Source organism: Camelus dromedarius, chromosome 17 (assembly GCF_036321535.1).
Source record: "Camelus dromedarius isolate mCamDro1 chromosome 17, mCamDro1.pat, whole genome shotgun sequence".
NCBI lineage: Eukaryota > Metazoa > Chordata > Mammalia > Artiodactyla > Camelidae > Camelus > Camelus dromedarius.
The window spans coordinates 2,743,004-2,766,846 of NC_087452.1; the positions used below are offsets into that span (position 1 = coordinate 2,743,004).

Consider the following 23,843-nt stretch of genomic DNA (forward strand, 5'->3'; position numbering starts at 1 on the left):
AGTCCTGTCTTCAGGCAACCCTTAATTCCCTCTCTTCAGTATCCTTCCAACAACTGTTTTCATTTAAATTCTTAAATTTAGTTTCTGCCGCTCGCAATTCAAGTGCCCATCTGTTGCGCTGCCTCCCCGGCGCTGAGTTCCAGGCTATTAAAGATCTGCGGACGAATCTCGGTCATGATGAAGCCATTGTAAGAGGTTATCCGTCCTTCAGCCCAGCCTGCTGAAGGACGGGGAACGTGGGGGCTGACACCTGTGCGGTCTCATTCTGCCATGTCTGGGGCTGGAGGGCAGGGGCTAGTCCTTTACTACGAGGACACCCGGCAAGGCGCGTCGGAGCAGCGAGCTCGCAGCCACACAGCTGCGGACGGTCAGACGGCCGGGGCTCCCGCGTGCCCGGCACCCCCGCGGCGCGCCACGCGTGCCCACCGGCTCCCGGCGCTCCCTCTGGCCCCGGGAGAGCCAGGTATCAGCAGCTTCATTTTGCAGATGGGGAAACCGAGACTCAGAGGTGACAGGCCGGCCCTTAGGTCATCGGTTACGACACGGGGGCCTGGACGCGAGCCGAGTCCGCAGTGGTCCATAACCCAGACCTGCCCCTCAGCCCCGCGGCCTTGGCGACGACGGAGACCCGGGGGAATCCTGCGGCGTCCTGTGCGATGAGCTCCCCAGAGCCGACAGGTCGGTGAGGGGTGGCCAGGTACAGGGGAGCTTCTCAGGTGACTGGAGAAGGAGGCGAAGCTGCCAGTGGGGCCGAACTGAGCCGGACGCACCCCGAGGGGCAGCGAGTAGGGCTGAGCGGGATCCAGCAATGACCATAGGGCCCCGCGGAGCCAGCTTACGCAGCGAAATTGTTCCATGCGTGGAGAGCAGCAGAGCAGGTGGGCCGAGCGGGGCTGAGTGGAACCTAGCAGGTGGACGGAGCCGAGCGGGGCCGAGCGGGGCCGAGCGGGGCCGAGCAGGGCCGAGCGGGGCCGAGCGGGCCCAGCAGGGGGCAAAAGAGGCTGTAGGGCGGAGCCGAGCGACGCCAAGCGGGGTCGAGCGAGGCCGAGTGCAGCCGAGCAGGTGAACGGAGACTGTCGGGCTGAGCCGAGTGGGACCGAGTAGTGCCGAGCAGGTGGATGGAGCCTGTCGGGTGGAGCCGAGCGTGGCCGAGCGGGACGGAGCGGGGCCGAGAGGGGCCGAGCGGAGCCGAGGGGGGCCGAATGGAGCCGAGCGGAGCCGAGCTCTTCCCGCAGAGCAGAGCGAGCCACCGCAAGGAGGCTGAGTGGGTGCCGCCGCGTGGAGGCGGCGGGAGTGGATAGAGGTGAGGCTGCTCTGAAAGTCCTGTGGTACGTGGCCTCTAGACCCTGCCTTTTCAGGCTAAACAGGGAAAGCAGGACGCTTCGTTCCCCAGGCCCGAGGTAACGGCAGAGGAGAGCCTCTTCCGTGGGGGCCTCAGTTTCCCCGTTTGCACAGCAGGGCCCTTGGAGGGGGGCGGAAGGCCTGGGGGGCGCAGCCTCTCTAAGCCTTCCCGCTCACGGGGTGGTGTAGACCTTTCGCATTTGCTGGTGGGACTGGGTGTCACCCTCATGGGGTCGCTCGGGTCCAGTTAACCTGGGAGGGGTCCTGGGGGATGTCACTTGAAAGGCTCTGCGTCTCTGGAGCTGTAATTGCCCGTCACGCTGTTCAGAGGGCGTATTCCCGCCTCGTGGCGCGGTGCATGCTGTGCCGGGTCCAGAGAGGGTGAGCGTGGGACGCAGGTGACAGGCAGCTAGGCCGGCGTTTTCACAGGAAGCAGGAAGGTGCTCCCTGGGGCCTGGGCAGTGAGGGTCCGAGGTGGGGAGGAGGGCCTCGCCCTGGCCGGGGCAACCTCGGTGCGCCTCGGTTCTCATTGCTGGTGTGAAGCCCAGAGCTCGGGGTTTTCAGAAAGGAGCTTTGAGGATGGCTGGGGTCCGGGATCAGGATTTGGACAGTATTGTCATGTAGCCCTTTATGTAGTAAAATACTACCCCTTTTAATTCTTAATAGAAATTGTTATGTACCAGGCACTGTTCTAGGCAGTGGGGACATAGACATGAACAAATAAGCCAATCATCCATGCTTGTATTCTGGTAGGTGGCTAGCGTTCCTGAATCTGGACCCCAGATTCAGGCAGAAGCATAGTCTTGGACATGCTGTCCCCGTAGGCATCTGATCCCTTCCCACGGTCCATGTGTTTATTCCTACAGCTGAATTGTTCTAAAACACGCATCTGACCACGTCTCTTAGGAAAACCCATCCGTGCCTATGAGACAAAGGCCTCAGCCCACCTCTGCAGTTTCATCTCCTTTCCCTCCCCAGATTTTCGGGACACTTGGCTACTCACCCCTCCTAGAGTGTGTCATCCCCATCCCTCTGCTCTGTGTATTTTTCTCTGTTTGGAAGTGCTGAGCTCAGTATTGACACAAGGGGGCACTAGAACTGTACTCAAGGCTTTCTCTGGTGGCCACTGATCGTGGGCCCCCCCGGAAACTGGCTAAGTCCCTTAAAATTTGTTTTATAAACAGCCTATATGTTTTTAGCAGAACTCTCGATGAATCTTTTGTGTCTGATTGATCTTCTAGATCTAAACAGAAATGGGAGTTTTATGAAACTTACCTATCCACAGCGTTTCAGTACCATCACCTGGCCCTCGGAGAGCAAGCCACAAAATTGTACTCCGAAGCTGACTCAAGGTCTGGGTTCACTCACAGCCTCTTCCTGCATCTTTTGTTGCGAGGATGCTTTCAGGAACCTGGCCAAGGTTGGGGACATCCCCTTCTCTTTGTCAGGCTCTGTTTTTCATAAGTCAGGAAACAATTCAATCAGAAATCCGCGCCCCCCCCCCCCCCAATCTCGTTTCTTTTCCACTTACGCCACTATTAGGTAAAAGTCAGATATTCCTTGCACTGCTTTCTCAGTGAAATTTCGTTCATTTCAAATGTGTGAGTGTGAAGGCCCCTCCCTACCTTTGGAGGGGCCACAAAATGGAATTTCATCCCAAATCAAAAAGTGGCCCTGACCTAGAATCTGCTGCCAGCTCATGAGGAAGCCTGCCATCCTTGTATAGATAGTTTTTTCTCCAAAGGCAGTCTAACAGAGCGGGAGAAAACATTCAGATGATAAAAAGTTATTATTTTACCTTACCTTTTAAAATTTGTATTTTGGCTGGGTTGCATAATGTACATAATAAATCTTAGTTGTATTCATCAAGCTTGTTTTTCCAGACGAAGAAAAGATTGTCACAGGATAAGAGTCTTGTTGGGTTGTCCCAAGAAATTCGGGCCTGAGTGACATCGCTGGGCCTGGAGTGGTGCCTCTTGCAGAGTTCTGTCTTTTTCCACCTCTCAGCTTTGTCTCTTCATCTGTGAAATTGTGTTTCTGATCCCTCTTTCAGGGGGTTGTAAGAATTCAGTGAGATCCTGCATGTGAAAAGGCTTTGAAAGCTCTGGTGTCGGGGCAGGATAAACGAGACTGCTGTGAGACCATGCAGCCCATCTGGGGAGATGAGGAAAGGGCACTCCTCTCTCCTGGTGGGCCAAGCCTGCGCCAGGGCATGTGGCTTGGTGACGAGCTTGACTGCGTTCCATGCCCATGTGTCCCGCTCTCCTAATTGTTACAAGCCTTGGCTAGCTTAAAGAGTTCTGAAAGGGTTGATTGACCCTTTTTTGGCCAATATTGTCATCACTTTTATGAAGCCAGGTATGTTGGGGATGCTTACTCTGTCACCCACCGATGTCTCTCTAGCTCCTTGGTTTCACTTGTGCATTTTTTCTTTCATTCTTTTCCACTTACTTTCTGCATAATCTAAGATCGTATCTGGAGTAATTCGTATGTTCTCCTCCCCAAATGGTCCATTTCGGTGCCAGTTGCCTTATGACAGGTACTTTTCCAGAGAGGGAAGGGACTACTTGCACTGGTACTTCCTCTGATTCTGGAAGATGAGACACGAAACTGTTGCTGAACCCACACTTGTGCTGCTCGCTGCACGACAGGCCAGTAAATCAGGAGACGAGGTGCTGGGGCGAGGAGTAACAGCTTTATTTGGAAAGCCTGCAGACTGAGAAGATGGGGGACTCGTGTCCTGGAGAACCATCTTCCCCAAGTCAGAATTCAGGCTCCTCTTACACTAAAAAGGGGAGGGGGCGTGTTTGGTTGTTGCAGACTTTTGGTGTCAGACTCCCTTGTCCTTGCTGCTGTGCACGTAAGTCAGGTCATGGTGTCCCTGAAACCTCCAACAAGACAAATGTCGTCTTCTGTGCTGCAACTTTTTAATCTTTGTATAAATGGGAAAGTGTTATACCCTTAAAGGTCAGAGCCTTGCAAATGGGCTCTCCTGTATATTTCAGGCTCCAGGCGACACTCTTTTACAAGAGGTGCGGAACCAGCAGGACTAAGCACGGGCAACAGCGCACAGGGTTAGAGTCGAAGGAACAGATCTAACACGGAGTCTGCTTTGTACTTCCCCGCAAAACCAGAATGTCGCACACACAGCAGGACATCTCTGGCCAAGGATATACCTAGGCCAATTGTAAGGATATTCACAAAGAATAGCTACTTGTATTATTTATTAAAAGGGAGGATCTCAACCAGTTCCATTCATTTTCAACAAAGCATTGACTGTGGTGGAAGGAAACACATGTAGTACAATTGGAAGCCAGTTTCATCTGAGCTCAGCTGATTCCTCTAAGAAAACTACCACTGTGCTATTGAGGACATTTCTAATGTAGTTCAGGCAAAGCAGAGTGAGCACGTGTTGCCAGCGTGAACTCCTAGGAACCCCAGGCGCATGGGCAGTTCTTCTGTAACAACCCAGCCACGCAGGGGTAGGACTTCTGGAACGCAGTCAGTGTGGGAACACCTTGAGTTACAACAAACCTCCTAGGACCGCAAGAGGTTAATTGTGGCGGGAGTCCTGTGAGGGAAATAAATGTCAGAGGCCTTCACCGCTAGGAAATACCACTTCGCTGTGAGCAGAGAAGTCATCCTGGAAGGAATTCCTATGATTCTAATGAACGCGAGAAGCCACAGTGCCAGGGGTTAAAACTCTTTACCTACCCCAAATTTGTAGAGAGGGTAATCCTTATAAACACCGGAGTGACTGTAGGAAAGCGTTCTCAGGGTGTCACACCCCGTCATTCCCCAGAGGAAGGCCCCACAGTCGGTCTCTAGCGTTGCCCTAACAAATGGCCGCAAACCGGGTGGCTTCAAAAAACAGCAGCTTACTCTCTCGCAGTTCAGCGGATAAACCAGAAGTGGGAAAATAGGTGTTGGGAGGGTTGGTTCCTTCTGACGCAAAGAGAGAGCATCTCCTCCATGCCCCTCTCCCAGCTCTGGTGGCTGCCGGTGCCCTTGGCCTTCTCTGAGTGCCGCACGTCGCTCCAGTCTGTGTCTCTGTCTTCACAGGCCCTCCTTCCCTGCGCGTGTCTGTGTCCCCTCTACGCTTCTTGTAAGGAACCCAGTCGACGGAGTTAGGACCCACCCTAGTCCGAGTATGACTTTGTCTTAAATAGTTACATCTTCAAAGACTCCATCTCCACATAGGATGACCTTTTCAAGTTCTGGGTGAGTTTTGGAGGTTACTATTCAACCCATTACAAACCCTCTAAATTTGGTGGGGGGGGACACCGTTTCAATCCGTGAAGCTCCATGAATGTGGTGAATGTGGGAGATCCTTCAGCTGTAACTCAGCTCTTGTTCAGCAGTTGTAAGAAGTCTGTCGGAGCAAACAGTGTCGGGGCTTCTTCAACTATAAATGACCCTCGTTAGGAACCAGAGAATTCATCCTAGAGAAGAGTCATCTGTAACTGCAATTAATGTGGAAAAACTTCTCAAAATAACTTATCACTTATTTAATATGTAAAAATTCCTAATGTATATTAATCTTATTAATGTAATCAGTGTTTAAGAGCCTTCAGATGCCTCATTAACCACAGAGAATGCACAGAGGAGAGACACCTTATGAGGTAACGTCACAAAGCCTTTAGCTGTAAAGTGACCTCATGGACGTCAAAGATTTCATACTTATTAATGTATTTTTACATTTATTTTTTATTGAGTCATAATTAGCATGTAACATATTAGTTTCAGGTGGACAACATAATGATCTGTTATCTGTATATATTGCAAAATGATCACCACAATGAGTTTAGTTAACGTCTGTCACCAAAAGTTATAAAAATTTTTCTTTCCCATGACGAGGACTTTGAGGATCTGTTCTCCTAGCAGGAGTTAGATATGCAGCACACCATCGCAGCTGTCGTCACCATGCTCTACATTACCTCCCCTGGGTTTATTTACTTTTTAGCTGGAAGTTTGCACCTTTTGACCCACCCCACTCACCTGCTTCTGGTAATCACCAATCTGTTCTCTGTATCTATGAGCTGATGTCTTGGGTGTTGTTTTTTTTGTTTTTGAGTTTTGTTGTTTTTTTTAGATCCCACATATAGGTGAGATCATACAGTATTTGTCATTCTCTGTCTGACTTATTTCACTTAGCATAATGCTTTCAAAGTCAATCCTTGTTGTCACAAGTGACAAAATTTCATCCTTTTCTATGGCTGAATAATATTTCATTGTATATATCTATATATACCACATTTTTGTATCCATTCATCCATTGATGGACGCTTAGATTTTCTCCATATCTTGACTACTGTAAATAATGCTACAATGAGCAAGAGGGTACAGATTATCTTTTCAAATTAGTGTTTTTGTTTTCTTCAGGCAAATACCCAGAAGTGGGTTTGCTGGATTGTACGGTAGTTCTGTTTTTAATTTTTTGAGGACTGTCCATATTATTCTCCATAGTGGCTGTACCAATCTACATTGCTCTTATTAATGTACTAAATTCATCACAATGTGTTAAAGTTCGTAAGTTCCTTACCATGCCAGAGCTCATAGATGCCAATTAAAGCCATGTGACCCTTGTTCAGGAGGAGAGTTTGAGAAGACCATTGGAAATAAAACCTCCTTGTGATCACTGAATTTACCCTGAGTACAAACCTAGTTATTTTATTAATTTGGAAAATGTGGAACTCATATAAACATATTTTAAAAACTGATATTATATGATACCAAACTAAAGATAAAAACTGAAAAGACTATATGTCTTCAGTGTAAAGTTTGTAATTTTTTTCATGTTAAATTAAGTAATTCAGGTAGCAGAACAAAAATTCCATACATTTGAATGGAATAGGAATTTAACAGAGTAAAACTTACATTCCCTGTTTTCTTCGTATCTTAGTTTTCTTTTAAACAACAAATTAAGAAGGACATATTTTTTATGAGGGTCATGCACTACAATCATCAAATCAGAATTGTTACAAATTATAAGATATAATATTATTTTATATACCACGAAGCCTTAAGAAAAAACCTCCCAATTAAACGATGTCATTTCATTGATTATAAATTAGGTATATCATGATTCAGAAGTGTTGAAATGTGGGGTATAAGTGCATCTTAGAGTCTCTCAATTTACATGGTGATTCAGCAATACTTCATTAGGTATAAAGAGAAAGGGCATTGAATTGAGTCTTTTTTTAAAAAACACCTTTTCTATGGTATGGTTCCTATATGGTAAACCACACACATTTCAGATGTACAATTTGATGAATTTTGATAAATGTCTACACCTATGAAACCACCACCACAATCAAGATGACTAACATTTCCATCACTTCCCCAAGAGGTGCAATTTTCAAACTCCCAGTTTATCCCTTCCCACCCCCTGTACCCCCTGGTAACCAGAAGTTTGTTCTCTATGTTTGTGGGTCTGTTTCTGTTTTATAGATAAGTTCATTTGTGTCCATTTTTTTAGATTCCACATATAAGTGATATCATATGGTATTTTTCTTTCTCTTTCTGGCTTACTTCACTAAGAGTGACAATCTCCAGGTCCACTCATGTCGCTGTAAATGGCATTATTTTATTCTTTTTTATGGCTGAGTAGTGTTCCATTGTATAAATATACCACATCTTCTTTATCCAGCCATCAGTCAGTGGACATGAATTTGAGCCCTAATTCACAAAATGAAGTCTTTCCCCCTCTACCGAACATCTTGTGCTGAAACAGAGAATTGCACTTATTTCTGTGCTTTTCATGAAATCCATTTTTGAAGTCTGACCTTATGACATAACAAATGTCTAATACATTCAACATCCGTATGATATAGGTTTGTCACCTGTTGATTGTGTCTGTCTCTTAAAATTGGTCATATTTCTCTCATGTGTTGTATATGGAGTAATTTTAAATTACATTTAGGCTCTGTGAATGTTATGTTCCCAGTCCTGGTCTCTACCTCTTGAGATGCTGTTTTGCTGGAGAAGGCAGTCAGCCTGTTTGGTTCAGCTTCTGTGCATTGGGTCAAGGACCCTGCTGTTTTTGGTGTGAGCCAGATGTGTTCAGGGGTTAGGACGAGACACGTTCAGGGACATACATGGCATTAGGACCCCTTTCGGAAGTCCCTCCCACACTCTCTGGCCCTCAAAGGCTCCTCTTCTGTGCCCTCTGGCCAGGTGGACATGGTTTCTATTACTACTGCCAGGCCAATTCCTGAGATTTTAAAAAAAAAAACCCAGGAGAGAAGAGAAATGGGAAACTTGCCTCATACGTATATATCTCATTGATTTCTAAAGTCTTTTCATCTTTGCTCATGTTTTAAGCCCCACATTTACTTCTTTTATTTTTTCCTGCTTCTATTATAGGATCTGGACTTTTGGAGATATGTGGTTCTTTCCTCTTTAATTTCATCAGAAATTTGATATTTGAATGTTCTGAAAATTTAAAATTTTCACTCAAATATAGCTGATCTTACTCTGGAGAATATTTTATGAATGAATTGTTATTTGCTTCCTTCTTGCTCTTGAGGGTGAACAACTAGAGAACGCGTATTCTTTTGTTTTATTTTGTTTTGTGGGAAGGTAATTAGGTCTATTTATTTATTTACTAGTTATTTTAATGGAGATAATGGGGATTGAACCCAGGACCTCGTACATGCTAAGCCCACACTCTCCCACTGAGCTGTACCCTCCTCATGAGAATGTATATTCTTTATCACATACATTTGTTAATTTGAAGTCCAAGCTACTAGGAAGGAAAGCTTTCATCACTACTAGATCCATATGAAAATTCTGGAAATAAAATGAAAAATCTTTTAATTGAAATGGAAATGCAGTGGGAAAGTTCCAGTTCTGCCATGGTGACCATTGCTCTTGCTAATTACAGGTAAAATCTGGACAAAGTAGAAACCAGCTGTCCGAGGACTCCGAGAAGTAGGCAGAAGCAGGCGAGAGGTGGGGGCGCCCGCGCTTGGAGCTGCGTCCCGCGTGAGGGTGAGTTTCCCATTTCTCTTCTCATGATTCTCTTTCTAAGTGAAATGAGCCAGTCACAAAAGGACGAGTGCTGAGTGATTCCACTGACCCGAGGTCCCTCGAGCAGTCAGATTCACAGAGACAGAAGGGAGGATGTTGGGGGCCAGGGGCTGGGCGAGGGGGTGGGGAGCTGTGTTTAATGGGGACAGAGGTTCAGTTATTCAAAGTGAAAAGGGTCCTGGAGACGCGTGGTGCTTATGTTTGCCCAACATTGTGAATGTATTTAATGTACTTCATGCTTCTGTACTATACATTTAAGGTAGTTAAGATGTTAAACATTATGTTTCATGTATTTTATCCCAATTTTTAAAAAATAAATGCTTCAACTCTGTGTCTGTTTTACCTGACATTAAAATGAGCCTTCTTACGCTCACTCTTAACAAGGTATCTCTCTCTCTCTGTATTTAAAGTTTCTTAGTTTAGAAAACATATAATGTGGACCTTTAAAATATCACTCTTAATCTTTGCATTTATTTGGATTGTTGAGATTATTAACGGCTCATATACTTGTGGATACAGTTGGATAGAGAGCTGTCATTTTCTTACCTGTTTCCTGTTTGTCGCCTGTGTTTTTTATTCTCTCCTCCTGCTTTCTTTTGAATTATGTGAATAATATTAATATTCTGTTATCAGATGGCATTTTAGCAACATGGCTTTGAACACTTACTTGCTGTAGTCCTGGGGATTGCCATGCACGTACTTAATTTCTCCCAGTCGGCTTAGGATGAGCGGAGTAGCACTTCATGTCAGTTCTCAAAGCCTCAGCACCACTGGGTTCATTACAGAACCATTGCTGTCCTATGTGTTACACGTAGTGGAACGCCCAATGGTCTGTGTTACACGTTTTGCTTAAAGGGTTCTGTGTATTTTAATGAAAATCTGTGAAAAAACAAAGCTAGTCTTTCCTGGGACCCGGCTACTTATCTTTTCTGTGCCCTCCTTTGACTCAGGAAGTACCACCCTTCCCTCGGGATCATGCCCTTCAGAGTGAAGCATTTCAGCGTTCCTCGTAGAGCAGACTGGCTGGCAAATAATTCTCTCAGTTTCACTTCGAAATTTAATTCCTCTTACCTTTATTCCTGAAGGATGTTGTTTCTAAATACAGAACAGAGATTTTGGTCTTCTTTGTTTTCCTGTAGCATTTAAGGATGCTTCCCGCTGTCGTCTGCTGTCTGCTCTTGCTGCGGAGAAGCTCTGTGGGTTTCAGCAGTTTTATCATCATCTGTCGAGGGACGCTTTTCCTTGAATTTTTCCTGTTTGAAGTTTGCTGAAATTCCATGTCTCTGATCACACTTTGGTAGTTTTAAGACCATTGTTTACTTATTGTTTAAAATATAGTAATGGCAAGTTGTTTATTATGTTTATTCTTTACTGTTTGGGAGCCTTCCAGAATCTGTTGTTTTTTGTATTATGTATACATTTATCGAAGTACAGTCAGCTTACAGTGCTGTGTCAGTTTCTGGTGCACAGCACAGTGCTCCAGTCACACATGAACTTACATATATTCATTTTCATGTTCTTTTTCACCGTAAGCTACTGCAAGATGTTGAACATACTTCCCTGTGCTATACAGTAGAAACTCATTCTTTATCTATTTTACATATATTAGTATCTGCAAATCTTGAACTCCCAGTTTATCCCTTCCCACCCCCTTCTCCCCCCCCGCCCCCTCCGGTAACCATAAGTTTGTTTTCTATGTCTGCAGGTCTGTTCCTGTTTTGTAAATAAGTTCATTTGTCTTTTCTTTTTAGAGTTCACGTATGAGTGATATCATGTGGTATTTCTCTAGGATGTGGAGGGACTGACTGTGCAGGGACAGGAGTGACCTTTCTGGGGAAATGGAAACATTCTGTGTTGTGATTGGCCTGTAGGTTTCACAGGCCAAAACTGTATGGATTAGGTTTGTGTATTTAAACAACAAATGTAAGCCTCTAAGTGAACTGCAAAGTGGGGATGATGGAGATGGGGAGGCGTGGAGTAGGTGAAGATGCAGGTGACAGAGGGGTGTCGTTATTAAGGCTTGGAAATGGGTAAATAAGGGGTCGTTAAATTATTCCGTAGGTTTTATGTTTTTAATTTTCTAGAATGAATTGTTAAAATAATATCAAAACTAGAGTGCAAAAACAATAAAGGAGAAACCAAGAATTTTTTTTTTCATGTCCAGATCTGATCTTTGGAATTGTCCTTGGTCAATATCAGAGTCATAAAAGTTTCTTTTGCCCAAACCTTGGAAAATAAGCAAAACTAGGCTTCTCATGATTTTAACTACTTCCTTACAGACAGGTGCATGAGAAAAAGCCAAATGTAGCTGACTCTCGTGCCTGCTAGATGGCGCCTGTCTGAGGGAGGGAACTTTGCTGTTGGCATGTGTGGTTACCACCCCCTTCCACACATGGCTTCCACATGTTGCTCAGTGTGTCTGATTAGCAACCGCAGATGAAGTGCCCCGATTTCTGATCAGAGGCAGCAAGTGCAGGCGGGGGTGGCAGATCCCATACGTCATGGTCTGGGGTAGCCCCCACCACTGAAAGACACGTGACGGTGCCTGGCACTTATAAATGAAGACTTGGTATACTAAACATCAGTGGCATGCATTTAGCCTAGGTGGTACATAGTCATTCTTTTCCTGAGCATTTTATTTTTCTTTTTTAACTTCTTCGAGTAGGCAGAAACTTTTGTCTTTTTCCTGGTTCCCTTCCTAATGCATTTCACTGAAAGAGGAAAGTTAAAATCCACTCAAGATCAAGTTGTGTAGGGTTTTTGCTTTTACGGACTGAATCTCGGGACACCTTTCTGGCCAGAAACCCTAATGGCTGGTCAGCACCACGCCGGACCGACCTATTTCATGCTTGCCGCCCTAGAGGGGTCAGGAAGCGGGCTTCTCAGCGCCTCAGTCACAGAGGGCGGAGGTTGCTAGCCCTTTCAGAGATGTGCACCCCGTCTCAGAAAGGCTCTGGCTTCCTTAACGTGGGGGGTGGACATTTTTATCACACTTGGGGGCCACTTTAGGAAGTCCTGGAAAAGGAGAGAAATCGGCGCCTCAGAGGGCTTTGCTGCCTTCACCTGTGGCCGCAGGGATTCTTTCACGTCACTGAACCCGAGACTTTGAATCTGAAACTGACTGAACAGAGATCATGGAAGGTAAGGACAGCACCACCCAGGAACCACGTGCTTCACCTGAGCATCCACTCAGGGAGGAGGGCGCCTGTCTCACATCCTGGGAGAACACACCCAGCGCACTGTGAATGCAGGTGAGGCGCCGGGGACCTCTCACCCCGTGTAGTGACAATACAGAGCCCGGAATGGGGTTGCACCGAGCTGATCTAAGGGTCAGATGAGAGAACTTGGTATTTTCCACGGAGACGAGCCCCTTCTGTCCCTCCGCACAGATGGAGCAAGGGAGCCAGTGGAAAAGCCTGGAGCTCAGCTCTTCCCAGATTGTTATTTTCCCAGAGAGAATAGAGTAAAGAGACAGGTGAACTGTTCCACTGGGGACGCCGTGGTTCTGTTGTCCCCAGGCGGATCTTGTCACCTTCCTACAGATGCTAAAATTACAGGCCTGCAGAGAGATGAGCTGATGACCTCCCTGCCTTAAAACTGCGGGGGCTCTTCTCACGGGCGCAGACCACCGCCCGCCCGCCGGGTCAGGAGGCGCCCTTTACTCCGCACCGCAGCGTCAGCGCGTGGGCCAGGGCGAGGCAGACTGGCGGGGGAGGCAAGTTTGGCTTCACAGTGGGGTTTTTGGTAGCCCCGTCTAACCCTCTCCCACACCTCAGAGGGGTGTTTTCTCTGCAATGGGATGGGGCACGTTCTTGTTAGTGTATTTAGTCCTTTGATTTGGTGACTCATTTGGTGGTTTTTTCATGTGAGATACTGAATTAATTAATTTCAGGTAAGCATTTATTTCCCTGAATGAAATTACTTTTATTTGCTTGCTATTTCAGTTCTCAAAGGAAGATATTATCTCTTCATTTTATGATAAAATATTGCTAATATATATTCATATTCCTCATAATGGGATAAGTTTTAGCTTTGGGTTTTCGTTAAATATGCTCAGTTTTGCTTCTCTCATCTTCATAGATTAATTACATCTGTTTAAAAGAAGTGCCTTCTGTGGTCTGGGTCACTGAAAAGAAAACTAAGTCTTTAGAGGAAAATGAGGTTTAAAGCATCATTTTATAAAGAAAGTTTAATCTCACACGCCTACGAAATATTTACCGGTATTTTCTCATGAAGGTCTTTCTTTTTCCAGTTTCAGTTTCCCAAGGTTCGTGTTAATGTGGACAGAACCTGACGTGTGCTCTAGCAGTCAGGGGCTCTCAGACCAGAGGGCAGCGAAAGCGAGGCTGCAGCCACACAAACGGGAGGAGGGCAGAGCAGCTCTCAGCAGCGTCTGCCGCAGGAGGCGCGGGGCTGGGGCGGTCGGCTCCGCTTTCTAGTTTGCATTTAGCATTTAATTCAGTCTAAAGAGGACTTGCATTCTTTAAATGTTAGGGGGGAAAGGCAGTTGGAAAAGGGCAAGAACTAGAATCTCCGAAGAACATAAAAAATTAAAAATATCTTCATTGTCATTATCATCGCCATCAGTCCATCCCCTTATGTGCCTACCTACTTCCTTGTTACAACAGCAGCAGAAAACCACAGCCACGCGACTGGCAAACACTAGGCAAGTCCTCAGACAGAAACCTAGGCAGCAGTAAAATACACCATGTAGTAACTGAGCTCCATACTCATGAGCATCGTTAACTAACTCTGATCATTTACGAAATTTAGTCTAGTGGAGCCACAAAATTGATTTTCAAACATTTATATTCATTATTTAAACATTTTTCCCCTGGACTTGGTCATAGAGAACACATAGAAAAGTCAGTTTATTCATTTCAGACATTTTTGGACTATGTGCATGTCAAAATTTAAAAATATTTAAAATACCTTTTAGAGCTATAGATGTTGTTATGTAACATTTTCCTCTTAAAGTAACTGAGAGTATTTACTCAGACTTTTTCTTTCAGTGGAAAGCTCACTGCCAAAAAGACAAGAGTATGACATTTTCTACCTAAAATCTTTTTTTTAAAGTCATTCAAAGAGGTGTCAGACATAGATCATAAGGCACCCTGAAAAGAAAAAAACAGTAAGGGAAACAGAGATGGTGATGGGGTGTCCCCTGCCTGCCTACAGAGGACCTAGGGACAGGGTCTCGCAGTACTTGGTGAGGAGAAAGACTGTTGGTGTCTCTTATCTTTTCTCCATTAAAGGTTAGTCATTTAAAACTCCCTGTTCCCTTTTGTTGAGGATATGCCGGAACCCATCTCATTAGAAGGAAAATTTGAAACAAAATATGTTCATCTGCTCTGATCTCTATGCTTGGGTTTTGATTTTTTCCCAAACTATATCTTATCATGAATTTATTATGAGATAAATATGAACTAATCTTCTCTTCTGTTACTGAAATACAAAGAAGAGGATAATAAATTAAAGTAAAAACTGTTAAGCAAGTAAGCCAGACTGCTTTTTTGTCATTAATGGGTCGATCGTGGAAACCAGCTTTCCCGTAGGACTGTTTGGGTTTCCCAGTAATGACCATTTAGTATGTGTGGTAAAGCACCTCTAGGGGGGTTCCTGTGTCTTTACAGATTTAATGCAATCCCTATCAAATTACCCAGAACATTTTTTACAGGACTAGAGCAAACGATCCTAAGATTTATATGGGATCACAAAAGACCCAGAATTGCCAAAACAATATTGAAGAAAAAGAACGAAGCTGGAGAAATAACCCTCCCAGACTTCAGAAAATACTACAGAGCTACGGTAATCTAAACAGTGTGGTACTGGCATAAAAACAGACATAAGGTCAATGGAACAGAAGAGAGAGCCCAGAAATAAGCCCACAGACCTGGGGTCAACTAATCTTCGACAAAGGAGGCAAGAGTATACAATGGAGAAAAGACAGTCTCTTCAGTGAGTGGTGCTGGGAAAGCTACATCCTGTTTAACAGCATAATGATTGCTTTATCAAATTGTCAAATTCTGGTATTATTTCAGTTTTTACAAAGGAAATCGAATCATTATAGTTATCGTATAGCAGAGTGCTGAAGCAACACCGAATGCACACGTCATCAAGACCTCTCACAGGTTTTTCTGCAGCACTTTACTCGTGCGCTGTGAGTCTGAGAATTCTGCTCCTCATGCATATAACTTAATATTCTTTTTCTAGGTGGCAAGCAAATGAAATGTCATTCTCAAAAATTCCCTGGATTAAAATAAACTATATAGGGGTACCAAAATCTGAAATTGCAGATTATTACAAAACCTAATTTCTGTAAAAATTGAAGAGGAAAAAATTGTTTCCAAAACTACAGATATTGGAATAACCACAAATGTAATATAAACATGACATATATTAAAGAAATTTTTAAAAGGCATGAAAATTCTAGACATGAAATGAAATTTTTAGAAATTGAAATTTTAAACTGCTGTCCACTTCTAGTCCAGTGGAACCCATTCTTTTGTTAATTATAGCTAAAATATTTGGACAAGGTTTTGTTCAGAACTGCTTGAGGACTCTGAAAAGTAAACAAAAAAAGGCCCGTTGTAGAAGAAGTCAAAACTTGGGGACGCATCCTACATAGGTGTCAATTTTTCATTTCTTTTATGACACGGACTTTTAAAAATCTCATGAATTTACGTGGCAGTGGTAATAGGAATCATACACTTCTGGCCAGAGGAAACAGGGTAAGGGGGCTTTGCAGGTCAGAGACTGTTGGAGGGAACCCCAGGGGGAAGATGAACAGAGAGGGCCTTTCTAGTTCTGTGTGTGCCCTGCACAAGTCTCAGCCTAATCCCAGACACATACTGGACAGATCTAAACCAACGTAGCTGAGACTGGAACAAACAGAAGATGAAACAACTTTTAGTTTGCCTTATAAAACTCAGCATTCCCCAGAGGATTGTAACAAGTCTAAATGCAGCAAAATATTCACAGCAAATGTCCAAGATACAATTAAAATTACTCATGTAAAGAACCAGGAAAACTTGACCAATACTAAGGGATAGTAAATACACAGAAGCAAAACCCAAGATAATACAGATATTGAAATTATAGACTCAAAGAAGCTCTTATGAATATATGTATTATATACTTATTTATATTATAAATATTTATAATATAATACATTTCTAATATAGACTATAAGTGTGGCCCATAAGGTAAGAAAAATACACTAAAAGTGAATGAAGATATAGGATTTCTCAGTAGAGAAACAGAAATTATAAAAAATAACTATATGGAAAATTTAGAACTGAAATATTTTATTAATTGAATTAAAAGATTCCTTGATAGTCTCAGTAGTGACTGGAGATGACAAAATAATCAGCAAACTTGATGACAGACCAGTAGAGAAAAAGAGAAAATAGGTGGAAAGAAATGGACAGAGTGTCAAGGTCCTGCCAGACAATTTCAAAAGATCTAAAGTATAAATAATTGGTGTCATGAGAAGAGATGAGCAAGAAGGGAGAAAAAATATTTGAAAAAAGAAAGTAGGCAAAAAACTAACCAATTGTGACAAAAGATGTAGATTTATCAATTTGGAAGTTCAACAAATTCCAAGCAGAATAAATTCAAAGAAAACCATGCCTCAACAGATCATAATAAAACTAGTGAAACCCAAGGATATAAATATCTTGGAAGCATCTGGAGACAGAGTATACATGAAATGTGAGAAAACAATGATTTGAATAACATGGGTTTTCAGTAGTGACAATGGATGTCAGAATACAGTGAAAACATCTTTAAAGTGCTATGAGGAAAAAAAAAACACCTGTTAACCCAGAGTTTTGTATCCAGCAAAATTACCCTCAACTGAAGTAAAACTTAAATAAGCATTTGCAAGCATGTGTACTCTACAAGATATGCTAAATGAAGTATTTCATTCTGAAAACGTAAAGAAAACATGGATCTTCAGGACTTAACGGATAACACAGAAATGGTAAATGTATGGGTAACTAGGAAACACTACTTTTACCCATTCTTAGATTTTTCTTTAAAATACACATGCAGATTATTACAAAACCTAATTTCTGTAAAAATTAAAGAGGAAAAATTGTCTCCAAAACTACAGATATTGGAATAACCACAAATGTAACCCCAATTTTTGATTTTTGCTTTTATTGTTTGTGCTTTTGGTGTCATATCCAAAAAATTGCCAAGATCAATGTTGAGGAATTTCTTCCCTATGTTTCCTTTTAGAAGTTTTATAGTATCAGGTCTTAAATTTTAGTCTTTGCCCATTTCAAGATAATTTTTATGAGTGCTGTAAAATAGAGGTGCAATTTCATTGTTCTTCATGAATTTATCCAGTTTTTCCCAAAACCATTTGTTGGAGAGACTAGCCTTTCTCCATTGAATGCTCTTGGTTCCCTTGTTGAGTATTAGTTGACTGTATTAGCAGGAAATTCATTTAATTCTGGGCTCTCTATTCTATTCCATTGATCTGTTTCTTTTTTGTGCAATGCTGCTTTAATTATTATAGCTTTGTCATATAGTTTGAAATCAGGAACGTGATACCTTTGGCTTTGTTTTTTTTCCACCCTCAGAATTGCTTTGGCTATTTGAGGTTTTTTGTCACTCAATACAAATTTTAGGATTTGTTTTCTGTGAGAATGCCATTAAAATTTTGATGGGAATTACATTGACTCTACAGATGGTTTTGAGTAGTGTGGTCATTTCAGTAATGTTAATTCTTCTGCTCCATGAACATCGGATGTCTTTCCATTTGTTTGTCTTCTATTCGTTCAACCAAGTGTTGAAACAAAGTGTTTTTTTCACTGTACAGACCTTTCACTTCCTTGATTAAATTTATTCCTAAGTATTTTATTGTTTTTCATGCTATTGTGAATGGGGTAGTTTTGTTTACTTCTTTTTTAGGTATTTCATAATTAGTGCGTAGAAATGTAACTCATTTCTATATGTTGATTTTATTCCTGCAACTTTACTGAAGTTATTGATTAGTTCTTACAGTTTTTGGTGGAGTTTGGGATTTTCCATATACAAAATTATATTATCTGCAAATAGCAACAGTTTTACTTCTTACCTTCTGATTTTGATGCCTTTTATTTCTTTGTCTTGCCTATTGCTCTTGCTAGGACTTCCAGTACTACGCTGAATAACAGTGGTGAGGGTGGTTATTCTTATCTTGTTCCTAATATTAGAGCAAAAGCTTTTGATTTTTCTCCTTTAAGTATAATGTTGGTTGTGAGTTTGTCACATATGGTCTTTATTATGTTGAGGTATGTTCCTTCTATACCCAGTCTTTGAGGGTTTTTAGTCATGACAGATGTTGTATTTTGTCCAGATGGCTTTTCTGCAACGATTGAGATAACTATGTGATTTTTATCTTTCATTTGATTACCATGGTATATTACATTTACTGATTTTCATATGATGAACTATTCTTGCATTCCAGGGATAAACCCCATTTGGTCATGGTGTGTAATACCTTTAATGCATTCTTCAATCCAGTTTGCTAATATTCTTTTTGAGAATTTTTGCATCTTTACTCATCAGGGATATTGGTTTATAGTTTTCTTTTCTTTTGTTGTTCTTATCTGGCTTTCTTCAGGGAGTGGTGGCCTATATATAGAAAATCCCAAAGTGTCTATCAAAAAATTATTAGAACTAATAAATGAATTTACTAAATTACAGGATACAAGATTAATATACAGAAATCTGTTGCTTTTCTATACACTAATAGTGACTATCAGAAAGAGAAAGCAAGAAAATAATTTCATTTAAAATTACATCAAAAAAAAAAAAACAACCAAAACCTAGGAATAAACTTAACCAAAGAGTTGAAAAACCTATACCATGGAAACCATGAAACACTGATGAAAGACACTGCAGATGATACAAGAAGTATAAAGATATCCCGTGTTCATGGACTGGAAGGATTAATATCATTAAAATGTTCATACTACCCAGAGGAATCTACAGATTTAATGCAGTCACTATAAAAATATCCATGACAGGGGAGTGACAGTCTCTAAGGCACTAGCCTGCTGAGACTCCCCTTTGCCTGGCAAAGCAGTAAAGCTGTTTTTTTTTGATTCCTCCCCCACCCCCAACACACACCAAAAAATCCCTATGATATTTTTCACAAACCTAGAACAAATAATCCTAAAGTTTATATGGAACCACAGAAGACCCCAAATGGCCAAAGTTATCCTGAGAAAAAAAGAACAAAACTGGAGGTATGACCCTCCCAGACCTCAGACTACGCACAAAGCTACAGTAGTCAAAACAGCGTGGCATGGGCACAAAAACAGACACATAAATCAGTGGAACGGGATAGAGAGCCCAGAAGTAATCCCGCACTGCGGTCAGTTAGTCTATAACAGAGGAGCCGAAAGAATATACAATGGGGTTAAGATAGTCTCTTCCATAAGTGGTGCTGGGAAACCTGGACAGCTACATGTAGAAGAATGAAATTAGAACGTTTTCTCACACCGTATACAAAAATAAACTCAAAGTGGATTAAAGGATTTTACAATATGCTTATGTAGGATTATTCCAGGAATGCAAGGGCGATTTAACATTTGGAAGTCAATCAGTGTAGTACCCCACACTGGTAGAATGAAGGGTTAAAGCATATGATTGTCTCAATTGATGCAGAAATTGCGCCTGACAAAAGCCTCTATCCTTTTACAGTGAGAGCACTTAACGAACTAGGACGAGAGAACTTCCTCACCTTGGTAAAGCTCATCTGTGCAAAACTCACAGCTCACAGTGTATCTGATGGTGAGAACGGAAAGCTTGGCCCCTAGCATCACGGAGAAGACACGGGTGTGCATTCTTGCACCTTGCATTCAGCGCTAAGACCGAAGTGGCGGCCAGGACAAACAGGCAAGGGAAAGAAGCGCATTCGCCTGGTTGGAAAGGAGGAAGCTGTGCCTCCTTCACTCACGGGTGAGGTGCTTTTGCATGTGGAAAACCCTAAGTATGCTGGCATTTAAACCCTTAGAGATGATAAATGAATTCAGCAAAATTGGAGGACACAAAATCAACGCAAAAAAACCTGTATTTCTGCACGCCAGTACTGAAACATCTGAAAATAAAATTAAGAGAGCAATTCCATTAACAGCAGCATCAAAAAGAACAAAATGCTTAGGGATAAATTTCATTAAACTGGTACAAGACTGTACACTGAAAACACTGCTTAAAGGAACTCAAGAAGATTTAAATAACCAGAAACACATTCCACGTTCATGAATTGGATGGATTAATATTGTCAGGATGGCTATATTCTCTCAAGCTGATCTATCTCTTCAATGCAAACACTATCGAACTTCCAACTTCACTTTTTTTGCATAATTGGAATAGATGATCCTGAAATTCGTACGGAAATTCAAGGGACCCTGAATTGTCGAAATAATTTTGAAAAAGAAAAAGTTGGATCAATCACACTTTCCAATTTCAAACTTACTACAAAACTACAGTAATAAAAGACAGTGTGGTCAAGAGATGGAATTGCTGGGGCCAAGAATAAAAACATCTGTAAGTTTGGTCAATAGGCCAAATTCATATTAACTCTTAATTTAAAAAATTTAACAATAACAAGAAAGATACACATGCCTTCAAAATGAAAAAATAAAAAATCACCACCAGAATGGCACTGGTATAAGGAAAGACTTACAGATCAATGAAATAAAATTGAAAGTCCAGAGGTTAATCCATACATTGATGGCCAATTGATTTTCAGTGAGGGATTTAAGACCACTTACATGGAAAAGAGTATTATTTTCAACAAATAATGCTGAGACAACAGATAGCTACATACAAAAGCATTAAGTTAGCCAGGATCTCACACCATATACAAAAAGTAAGTCAAAATGGATCAAAGAGTTCAATGTAAAACCTAAAGCAATAAAATTCTTAGGAAAAAAACATATGGGTAAAATTTCTTGACCTTGTATTTGTCAGTAGATTTTAAGATGTGACATCAAACACACAAGCAAAAAAAAAAAAAAATAGATAAATTGGGCTTCATCAAAATTAAAAACTTTCATGCATCAAAGGACACGATCAAGAAAGTAAATAGCCCACACAGTAAGAGAAAATATTTTAAAAATATATATCTAAGGGTCTAACATTCAGAATATATAAAGAAGTCTTAAACTCAACATAAAAGTAAAATAACCCAGTTAAAAATGGGAAAACGATTTGAATAGACATACTCCTAGAGAAAACAGAAAAATAACCAGTATTACATGAAAAGATTTTTAACAGCTTAGAGAGATTAGGGCCTTCATAGGTTACTGTTAGGAATGTAAATGGTTCAATTGATGTGGAAAATAGTCCGCCAGTTCCTCAAATATACAAACACATAGTTAATTTATGACCCAACATTTGTACTCATAGGCACATATTCAAGAGAATCCAGAACACATGCCACATGAAAATGGTACATGAATTATTCCTAGAGCATTATTTATGATGACCAAAAAGTCGAACCCACCCTAATGTCCATTAGCTGACGAATGGATCAATAAAATGGGGTATATCCATTTGATGGCTGTACTAGTTTGGTCTGGGTGCCTTAAACAACAGAAGTGTATTTCCTCGCAGTTCCAGGGGCTGGACGTCCAAGGCCCAAGGATCAGCAGGTGTGGTACCTTGTGAGGCCTTTCTTCTTGCCCTGGACACGGTCCTCACACGGCACTGTCTCTGTGTGCGCGCCCCGGTTTCTCTCTGTGTGCCCAATCTCTTCTCACAAAGACACCAGTCAGATGGGAAAGGACCACTCAAATGGCCTCATTTTACCTGATTTCCTCTTTAAAGGCTCTGTCTCCAAATACGGCCACATTCTGAGGTACTAGGGTTTAGGACTTCAGCATATGAATTTGGCGGGGGGACACAGTTCAGTTCTTACAATGGAATTTTATGTAACTATAAAAATATTGAAATAATGATACCTGGTAAAACATAGATCAACCTAACAGTATTATACTGAAATGAAAGAAGCCAGACACAAAGGACATATATTGCATGACTCCATTTATATGAAATGCTCAGAATCAGCAAATCCAGAGAGACAGAATATCAGTTAGTGGTTGCCGGGGCAGGAGGGGCAGGGGATGGGGACGAGTACTGCGTTCCTCTTTGGAGTTTTCCGGAACGAATTTGTTCTGGAGTTACATAGTGCTAGTGCTTATGCGGCCTTGTGCAACTTACTTCAGACAAACGGTAATGTCTCTCCAGAGCTCTGAAGCCCAGCTGGGAAATGTACGTTAGAAAGTTTGGGGTGAAGTACTCATTGTTTCTATGGATTACAGGCTTTGTTTATCTCAGTGGAAAAAAAAAAACAGATTTTAAAAACTGGGAAATAGATGGTAAAGCTGGTCGTCTCAGATTTTATCATCTAATAATTAAGGGTGTAGGAATTAAATATTTTCAATTTACCTAAAGTTCGGTAGTTCAGTAAGCATGCATTTCTAAGTGAAAGCAGAAGTGTTCCGGTGTCATGGGCTTGGCGTGATGTTCAGGAATCCATAGGTGGCGGGTATAACTGGCTTAAAACCACTAGAAAATTATTTTTCTAGTGAAGAAATATCCACAGTAGATTCAGGAAAAGTTAATCTCCTTTAGAAATGTCGATCAAGGAAAGTAAATCAATTTGGTCTATTCATCAGTACCAGATACCTGACTGAAACATAATTACCACCCTCTTTGATCTGGGTTTGCTCCCATGGAGTGTCCAATAGGAACAGCAAAAAATAGGACTCTGATCATTTAGCTGTCTGCAAGCATTATGAATCACACAACCAAATTTAGGTATGTTATACATATATACTTATATATTTGTTTATATATGTATTTATATTTGTGTTGCTTTGTGTTTATAATAAAACACACCAGAATTTATAAGAGTAGGTCAAACAGAACAGAAATCTTATCCTTGTATACACCCTCATGATTACCCCTTAGACTTCATGCCCACCATTGAGGAAACCGGGGAACAGAATAAAAACCGTTTGCTTTTGGTAGGATGGTCTCGGTGTACTGTCCACAAATGAATCCCTAGGGATGCTTGGTGCTGAGCTGGTCCTCAGCTTGCCTAATGCCCCAAACAGGGTATCTTCCCTTCAACCACAAGAGACAGCAAAGCTGCCCTCAGAAAGGATGTTTAATACTCAATATAGTGATGGAAATCACAGGGAAAATACGTTGGAAGAACATTCCCAAGTAGGTAGCACTGGGGAGGCCACGTCGTGAGAGTAAGTGTATAATCATTTGTCTAGTTAGATAAAAACAAAAAAGCAAAAAACAAACTTTTGACTGTAGAGTCAGAGTTACTGAATAGAAATCTGAGCGTTTATTTTGAAGTTTAACTACCAGGAGGTGCTGGCGCTAGGGGAAGAGTGCCGATACCAGTAAGATGCTCCTCAGCAGCCTCATCGATAAGTGTCTTATTACTTCTC

General features: G+C 41.9%; 1 long non-coding RNA gene across 1 annotated transcript in view; it reads left to right on the plus strand.

Moving 5' to 3' along the window:
• The first annotated feature begins 1,217 nt into the window (after nt 1-1,217).
• Nucleotides 1,218-23,843, plus strand: part of LOC116158302 (uncharacterized) — a 53,419-nt gene continuing 30,793 nt past the window's right edge. Inside the window, exons 1-3 of the long non-coding RNA XR_004142625.2 lie at nt 1,218-1,303; nt 5,404-5,562; nt 9,227-9,333. This is a non-coding gene — a long non-coding RNA (uncharacterized LOC116158302). The remainder of the gene's footprint in view (nt 1,304-5,403; nt 5,563-9,226; nt 9,334-23,843) is intronic.